Here is a 9,317-nt window from a genome sequence, read left to right on the forward strand (position 1 = left end):
GAAGCAATGACACATCATAATACTGAAATAGGAAAATATACATCATCTGTACTTGGTTACTTAAGACACATCAATAAAAAAAATATTCGAAAGATTCTGAAAAAAAGCCCAAAAACAATTGATACATTTTTTAAACCTACTCTTTCCAATCTGGGATTGCAGACTGGTGGCAGGACTGGGCACAAGGTAGTAATTGGGCCTGGATATGATTCCAGGGCACACTAACTCATATTGATCAAATGTAGACTCATCACATACAGTAAAACATGTCTTTGAGATTTGGAAGGAAAACCAAAATACACAGACAAAAGGAAAGAATGTCTGTTCAGTACAGATAGTGATAAGGCTAGTATGCAGAGTGCTTCTTGCACAGACACATTAAATGCTCGTTATGTGAAAAATGATCTTGCAAAACTCTGGCAATAATAATAATAATAATAATAATAATAATAATAATAATAATAATAATAATAATAATAATCTCCACTCCTCAGTTGGAGGAAACCATATGTCCTTTTTAAAGCATTTATAAACGCTATTTAATTTTACTAATTCCTAGCTAATTCATGTATGTCCAGGCATCATTTGCTTAATACACATAGGATTTCACATAGTGCTTGAAGTGGAAACAAACAAATGGCAGTACTGTCTGTTTTTGTGTGCTTCTTGGTTATCCCAGTAATGCTGTTCAAACTTAACACACATTCTTAATTAAGCTTTCCCCGTTGGAATTTTGACCACACTATTACATCAAACTGGGATTTGGGGTATGGTTGGGGGGGGGGAGGGTCTTAGAGTTTTGTACACGCTGTTCTTAACATTTCATGAGAATGATTATTTCAGCAGAACAATGTTTTATTAGATGGGCAGTCTATTAAAACATTTTGAAAATTTTCAGCTATTTACTGGGACACATAGCCTGAAATAGGCCATTCTAGTATATTATAGTGATAGTGAAATAGTGAATAATTTTAAGATGTAAATAATGAATCTGTGAACTTAGATTAGTGTAAGGTAAACAGCACTGACTAAATGATTGTTCTCAGTGCACAATGGTTTACATGCTACAAGATACTTTATTCAATAGATAACACTTTGCTTTCCTTTCTTGTATTTTATACTTTATGGTTAGTAAGATCACTTAACTGTTACTAATTAAAGCACTGGGAGGAGAAAGATGCATGCAGCGGTGTCTGCATGCACCAAGCTAGACTTGCTGTAAAGAGGACTGCATTTCCACAAACGCTCAAGCAGCCAGCGATTGTGACTTCCTGCCCTGCATATGCAGTCTGCTGGTTGTGTTGGGGATCAGTTTGCCATCAGTAGAATCTGTTGGAAGTGAAAAAGAGGAAAATATACAAAGTACCATGTTGGTGTAACTGGTCTCAAGGTAAAACTAAAACAGTGAACTAATTCATAGTATCATGCAAAAAAAGACCCAAATAATCACATGATGCTCTGACAATAATCTGCTGTTTAAGACCTTGTAGTAAATGCACAAAAAGAGAAAAATATCAAGAAGGAGTAAAATTCAAACTATTATGTAATGAAAAAAAACATTTAAGCACATTAGCATTTATTGTTGCTTTTTTTGTTTTTTCATTACAAAAAAAATATTTAAACGCATTAGCATTTATTGTTGCTAACCCAGCCACAGGGGATGCACAAACCAGTGTGTTTCTTTGTGCCAGTCCCAAGCCCAGATGAATGGGAAGGATTACGTCAGGAAGGGCATCCAGTGTAAAATTTTGCCAGATCAATATGTGGACAACAATACAGATTTCCATATCGGATCAGTCGAGGCCCGGGTTAACAACAGCCGCCACTGTTAGCAACATGGTGATGGCGGAAATTGAGCTACTGTTGGCTGAAGAAGGAGAAGAAGAGGGGGGAGACGTGTCCAGGGGAAGGAGGAGAGGAGGAAGGTAAAGAAAGTGGAATTGAGGGTAGGAACTTTGAATGTTGGCAGTATGAAAGGTAAGGGGAGAGAGTTAGTTGATATGATGGCGAGAAGGAGAGTTGATATATTGTGTGTGCAAGAGATTAAAGGAAGGGAAGTAAGGCCAGGTGGATTGAAGGTGGATTCAAATTTTCTACTATGGTGTGGATGAGAGGAGAAATGGGGTAGGGGTTATCCTGAAGGAACAGTATGTTAAGAGTGTTTTGGAAGTGAATAGAGTGTCAGACAGAGTGATGATTATGAAGCTGGAAATTGAAGGTGTGATAATGAATGTTGTTAGTGCATATGCCCTGCAAGTTGGGTGTACAATGGATGAGAAAAACATTTCTGGAGTGAGCTGGATGAAGTGACAGAGAGTGGTGATTGGAGCAGATTTCAATGGACATGTTGGTGACGAGAAAAGGAGATGAGAAGGTGATGGGTAGGTATGGTGTCAAGGAGAGGAATGAAGAAGGTCAGATGGTAATGGATTTTGCGAAATGGATGGACATGGGCATGTTCTCCCCGTGTCTGCGTGGGTTTCCTCCGGGCGCTCCGGTTTCCTCCCACAGTCCCAAAGACATGCAGGTTAGGTGGATTGGCGATTCTAAATTGGCCCTAGTGTGTGCTTTGTGTGTGGGGTGTGTTTGTGTGTGTCCTGCGGTAGGTTGGCACCCTGCCCAGGATTGTTTCCTGCCTTGTGCCCTGTGTTGGCTGGGATTGGCTCCAGCAGACCCCCGTGACCCTGTGTTCGGATTCAGCGGGTTGGAAAATGGATGGATGGATGGATGGACATGGTTGTGGTGAATATGTATTTTAAGAAGACGGAGGAACATAGGGTGATGTACAAGAGTGGAAGAAGATGCACACAAGTAGATTATTTCTTGTGCAGGGGGGTCAATCTGAAGGAGAATGAAGACTGCAAAGTGGTGGCAGGGGAAAGTGTAGTTAGGCAGCATAGGATGGTGATCTGTAGGATGATGTTGGAGATAAAGAAGAGGAGAAGAGTGAGGGCAGAGCCAAGGATCAAATGGTATAAGTTCAAAAAAGGAAGACTACAAGGTTGAGTTCAGGGAGGAGGAAAGACAGGCACTGGGCGGCAGTGAAGAGATAGCTGGGCAACTACAGCAGAAGTAGTAAGGGTGACAGCAAGAAGGGTACTTGCCGTGACACTTGGACAGAGGAAGGAGGAAAAGGAAACTGGTGGTGGAAAGGGGAAGTACAGGAGAGTATACAGAGAAAGAGGTTGGCAAAGAAGAAGTGGGATACTCAGAGAGATGCAGAAAGTAGACAGGAGTACAATGAGATAAGGCGTAAAATGAACAGATAGGTGGTGAAAGCTAAAGAAAAGGCCTATGATAAGCTGTATCAGAAATTAGACACTAATGAGGGAGAAAAGAACGTGTACTGATTGGCTAGACAGAGGAACCGAACTGAGAAAGATGTGTAGCAGATTTGGGTGTGTCACACACATGTGCATGGGAGGCAGCTAAAGGGCTCGAAGGAAGGTAATTCCACACCAGACCAGGGCGTGGCAAGGTGCATTGCTCCTTTATCTTTTTTCACTGCAGACCCATTACTGGAAATTCCGCCTGGCCTCCATGACGCCGCTTTCTGGTCAGGAGACCCATGACATCACTTCCGGTTCAGAAGACGCTCCTTCCGGTCACAAGGCCAATGGCGTCACTTCCAGTCCGGAAGACGCCCCTTCCAGTCACAAGCCTGATGGAGTCATTTCTGGTTCCGGACATAATTACCTCACTTCCTCTGCCGCACTTTAAAAACCCACCATCTCAACCTCACCAGTTTCGGACTCAAACCTGTACACATCTGTACTAATAATTCATCCATTTGCAGCCAGGAAAAATTATATGGGTGGCTGTCCCAACTGTTTTTAGCGGCTCTTGTCTCATCTTTGACAACTGGTGTAGTCAGTAGGATGACGGGTTCCAAGAAGTACAAGGACCCGGACCTGAAACACATCCAAGTGGGAAAGTACCATAGCCGAGTTTCCAAGTGGGGAGTGCGTTCTGCAGTTCTGAAAAACCAAGTGAAGGCTCTGTTCCCAGTACACATAACCGGGCAAACAAGATACCACGGGAGTGGGCAGGAGGGGTTAACAGGATTGGGCTGGTCCAGATTGGGGAGACAAAGGGGGCTTACTATACTTTCTCGAAAGAGAGTGCCTTCCTCCCCACCAAGGCAGAGCCCTTGGTTAAATGTGGGGGTGCCCTGGACCAACAGGTGAGAATAATAAAACAGTGGAGGTATGACATAGAACGGCCCACACATGTACAAGCCTACTCTATATGGACCAAAGTAGGGCACTGGTTAAAGCCAAGTGAAAACAATGCCCAACAAATAGTGGAGTAGGTTGCCTGGTACCTATTACTAAGCAGCCTTCCTGCAAATTTCGTCCACCTGGTTTGGGGACAACAATTCCACAACACGGGAGAGCTCATGGAGCTCGTGGAGACAATTAGGACTGCCTCACAATCTGGTAGGACAAAACCATCCCTTAGTCAAACCCAGACGGATTGCATCCCAAAATACTGGCCCACCTGTCATGAACTGGAGCCTGTGCCGAAGTCCGCAGATTCAAGGATGTGCAATTTACTTCGGGACAAGGGGGAATGCAGATGGAGGGGGAAGGAGGGGTGTTGTGCACTTACAAATCTCCTGGCGATTCCACATACAGGAGTGGTAGTTGTGAATGGTTTCAAAACTATGGCCTTAAAGACCACTCTAACCTGCATCCACAGTGAAACCCGTTGGTACAGGTCCGACACCTGTATCATCAATTATGAAGGATCGCTGAAAAAAATAACTGCCGGTCCTTCCAAAGCCACCCTTCCCAGTGATACTGGGATGTGACTGGTCTAAAATTAAAAGCGGTTTAATACATTCCACTCCAAGATCAATTCTGGGCCTAGTTATAGACGTAGACGATACGTCACATGCTGCCTCCATGCCATTTAACCAGCCAGCGAAGTGAGAAGATGTGAGAAGGGTATTACTGAAGACATTATGGGTGGATCTAGAGGTGGGATAGCTGTCAAACAAATTCAACTACAGCAAATCATACTGTGCTAATTCAGATCTCCAACAAATTAAATTGTTGTTACTGTATAACAATCAAAAACTCACTTGTCCAATTATCAACGTTTGAAGTTGTCTATCAAGCATGACTTCGACCAATCGAGTCATAGTTTGTGATCCCTACCTCTTTGAGGTTCTGCCTTATAGAAATAGAATAGAATAGAATAGAATAGAATAAATAACCTGCCATTGTACTGAGCAACAAAACTCCATTACACAAAAGAAGAAGACAAAGAAGAAGCAACTAATTGCTCATTATTTTTGACAATGGAAGTAAGTATACTTTGAAATGAAAATGTTTGAAATTTGCATTGGCACAGTTTTCTTTGATTTTTGTAATAACTTTGAGTTGCATATGTTTGTACCGTGAACGTTTACGTTTGTATTACTAATCATTTTCGTTGTAGTAATTGATTCATATTTAGTGCTTGAAGTGGGACGGCACTCAGCGTTACCGGCAACTCTTCAAGTTCCACGAGGCAAGTTTCATGAGAACTCCTTGACTGTGCATGGAAGACACAAAAAAAAAAAACCATCTACAAGCATCTTGGAAACGCTTGATTAGTCATTTTGTTGTGAACCCGGCTTTTGACAACCTTCAGACTGACTACAGTGGTGCACCATATTGCACCATATTACCTTTTATTTTTCTTTTCAGTTTAGTTCCTTATGTTGGAGTCCTTGGAGCAATGTGTCTAAATTGTAATACCAAGTAATCTACCATGTTTTGGTACCATCAATTTTAACAAAATTTCATAGTAGTTTTGTGCAGATGATGCATGACATTTCTAAACTGTTAAAAGACTTTCATGCAATGGGTAATGCGCCACTAAACTGTATGTGACTCAGACTGACAGTCGCAATGTACACAGAGCCTTTTCAATTTAATTACGTGACATTTATATTTTTTCCATTCAGCCAACTTGCTACAAGAATATCTTCTGAAAATTGGATGTTAATGAAAAATAAGGAAAATTGCAAACAACCATTTGTTAAACTTGTATTCACTTGTAGTATCTGACTTTCATGTGTATCTTTTTTTTTCTTTCCTTCCTCTCCTAGGACATCCCTACTGGTTCAGTAGACTGTAGAATATACATGTTGATTGTATCTGAATATTAATTATAGGCTTCATGTAACCTTACATTCGTGTTTAGATTGTATATGATTTCAGTACTTTTTCTCTTATCCTCTGTCAGTATGCACTTTATTTGACCATGGAGGAATCCTTTGATTTTACTGCTGTCAGTCTTTTAAAGATACTGATAATATATTTTTTTCTTCATGTGTGGCATACTTTTAACTGTGGCATTCATTTACAGTATATATCCTTTTTATCTTAGGATGACATGCCAGCCATTAGAAAGTGGTGATGCTTGCTTCTTCTGGAAAACTGCTTATATGGGTGGTAAACATTTAGTATTTCCTTTTTTACATAAACAATTTTTCCTAGAATTTTTTGTGGCCAGCTCCTAAGGTCTGGTTCAGTGGGTGCCTTTTCAGAATACCTACAGTTGCTGGTACTTGTTCTGAGTGTACAATTGCTGACTGCTGGTGCAGGTACCCTGCTTTTGGAGCTGTTCCTTTTGGGATGCTTGTTAAATCTAAGGTGACACTTTACATCTAACTAGGGAAAACAGTCAGTTTAAATAAGCTTGGAGTTTTAAATACTATAGTGTTTAAATGAGGTCAAATAGTGTAACTTTAAATACACCAGTGTGTGTTTTAGTATGTACAGATAAATTTTTAATGACGCTCTTTTTTTCTGTCAAACAAATAACATCAATATTTTAATGTCTAAAAGTCAGTACCAAGAACAACATGGCAGCAGTGAACACCTTGAGCAATATACAGATACAGCCACACCAAGGTATCAATGTAGAACTTAGTCTACCACCCTAGTTTCATACTTGGTTCGACTTGAGCAAAAACCTTAACATTGAACATGGTATGAAGGATTGTCATAAGCTTTGCCAATGACCAATTGTCACCTGGGGAAGTGTTAGATTGGTTCTTTTATGATTAGAATAAAAGTATCTACAAAGCATTTCTGTGACTTGTGTATTACTTTGGGTAGTGTCCAGATTGGTGTATTTGTAATACTCTGAAATAGTGGATGTATTCTAAAAAAAACTATTGAAATAACCTCCAAAGGGAGTTTTTGTAGTGAACCACAGAGTATTTCTCACAGTTTGAATTGTATTCCAATGTTTATTATTTAATTAATACATGCAATTAAATAATTTGGGTGGCACAGTGGTAGCACTGCTGCCTCACACTTAGGAGACCAGGGTTTTATCCTGGGTCTTCTCTGCATGGAGTTTGTATGTCCTCCCCATGTCTGTGTGAGTTTCCTCCAGGTGCTCTGGTTTCCTCCTACAGTCCAAAGACATGTAGGTTATGTGAATTGGAGATCCTAAATTGGCTGTAGTGTGTGGTTGGGATGTGTATGTGTGTGTTTGTATGTGTGTGTTTGTCCTGCAATGGACTGGCGCCCTGTCCAGGGTTTGTTACTGCCTTGCGCCTTATGCTAGCTGGGATAGGCTCCAGCAGACCATGTGACCTTGTTCAGGACTAAGCAGGTTAGAAAATAACTGATTGAATTGAATAATTGCATTTGGTAAGGTTCTTGGGGAATTTTGTTCCTTCCATTTTGACAAAATCACAACAGTGCCTTTATTGCAGATACCAGGCATTCACCGCCATGTATGTGAGGTGGGATTCTGTCCTGCTCTTCTCTACATTGCCTGAAATATCCATTTTCTTGAAGTGGAGCCATTTCTAAAACAAATAAATGAGAATGCAATTGAATCATAAGTGTTGAAAAAAGAGATTAAGCTACATAAACTGAAGAACCTTAACAAAATAAATATTTTGATGAAATTATTTTTATCAGCATTATTTCTTCCACCTGATGGGCAAATGTGCATTGGATCAGTTAGCAATATCCTTTGTAATACTCCAACAACGTGGAATGAAATTTGACCTGAAACAGGTCTTGAAGCTGGTTTACTTCACTAATTAATTTTCTAAATTCACTTTTTCTACAAAAGAGTAATGGGAAACTAGAGTTTGTCTCTGAAGCACTGCACAGTACCCTGCCCTTGATAGGATGCTATTACAACACAAGGGTTCACAATGATGGTAACATTTAAAGGTGCAAAATTCTGTAACATAATTAAAAGAAAGTATGGACCAATTGTTTACAGGGTGTTTACAGGAAACAAATTCTAATCAAATTGTGACATGCAGCAAAGTAAATCCTCTGGGTCAGATTTGGAATAGCTCATCCTCTACAGAAAAATATGTTTCTTCTGCAAACTTAGCTTTTCTTTTTAAACTTCAGTTACTTTCTATACTTAAAGATTGTGTTATTTCTCTATGGCAGACTTACATATGCTTTACTTAATACATTCAGTACATTCTATACATAAGACATATTCAATATGGTCAATATGTTCAAAATGATACAGTTTGAAAACTGCCATCCATGCCTTACCAATTGCAAGGTAGATCATAAACTGGGACTAATCTGTAGTTAGAGGGACAAGAAATAATTAGAATAGTCAGTCAGTCAGTCATTATCCATCCATCCATCCATCCATCCATTTTCCAACCCGCTATATCCTAACACAAGTCATGGGGGAGCCAATCCCAGCCAACACAGGGCGCAAAGCAGGAACAAATCCCAGGCAGGGCTCCAGCCCACCGCAGGGCACACCCACACACACACACACCAAGCACAATTTAGGATCGCCAATGCACCTAACCTACATGTCTTTGGACTGTGGGAGGAAACCGGAGCACCTGGAGTAAACCCACGCAGACACGGGGAGAACATGCAAACTCCACACAGGGAGGACCCGGGAAGCAAACCCAGGTCTCCTTACTGCGAGGCAGCAGCGCTACCACTGCGCCACCGTGCCACCCATAATTAAAATATTCCATTTCAATTTAACTTTTGGGGGTTATATTAGAATCTCCTGTAGACTATGCATTAATATATAGGCAAACATTTTAGCACAACTAAGACAATACTTCTATTAATTTAACTTAACCTTACTAACTAACAAATGGTTCTTACACAGTATATTATGTGTTCTTTCTGCACTTTTCTCAGTTTCATTTTACTCAGCCTTTAGTGCAGTACCAAGGATAATCAAGAGCATTAAGTATGTTGTCCTTCCATCCATCCATCCATTGTCCAACCCGCTGAATCCGAACACAGGGTCACGGGGGTCTGCTGGAGCCAATCCCAGCCAACACAGTGCACAAGGCA

Source organism: Erpetoichthys calabaricus, chromosome 13, assembly GCF_900747795.2.
Source record: "Erpetoichthys calabaricus chromosome 13, fErpCal1.3, whole genome shotgun sequence".
Taxonomy (NCBI): domain Eukaryota; kingdom Metazoa; phylum Chordata; class Cladistia; order Polypteriformes; family Polypteridae; genus Erpetoichthys; species Erpetoichthys calabaricus.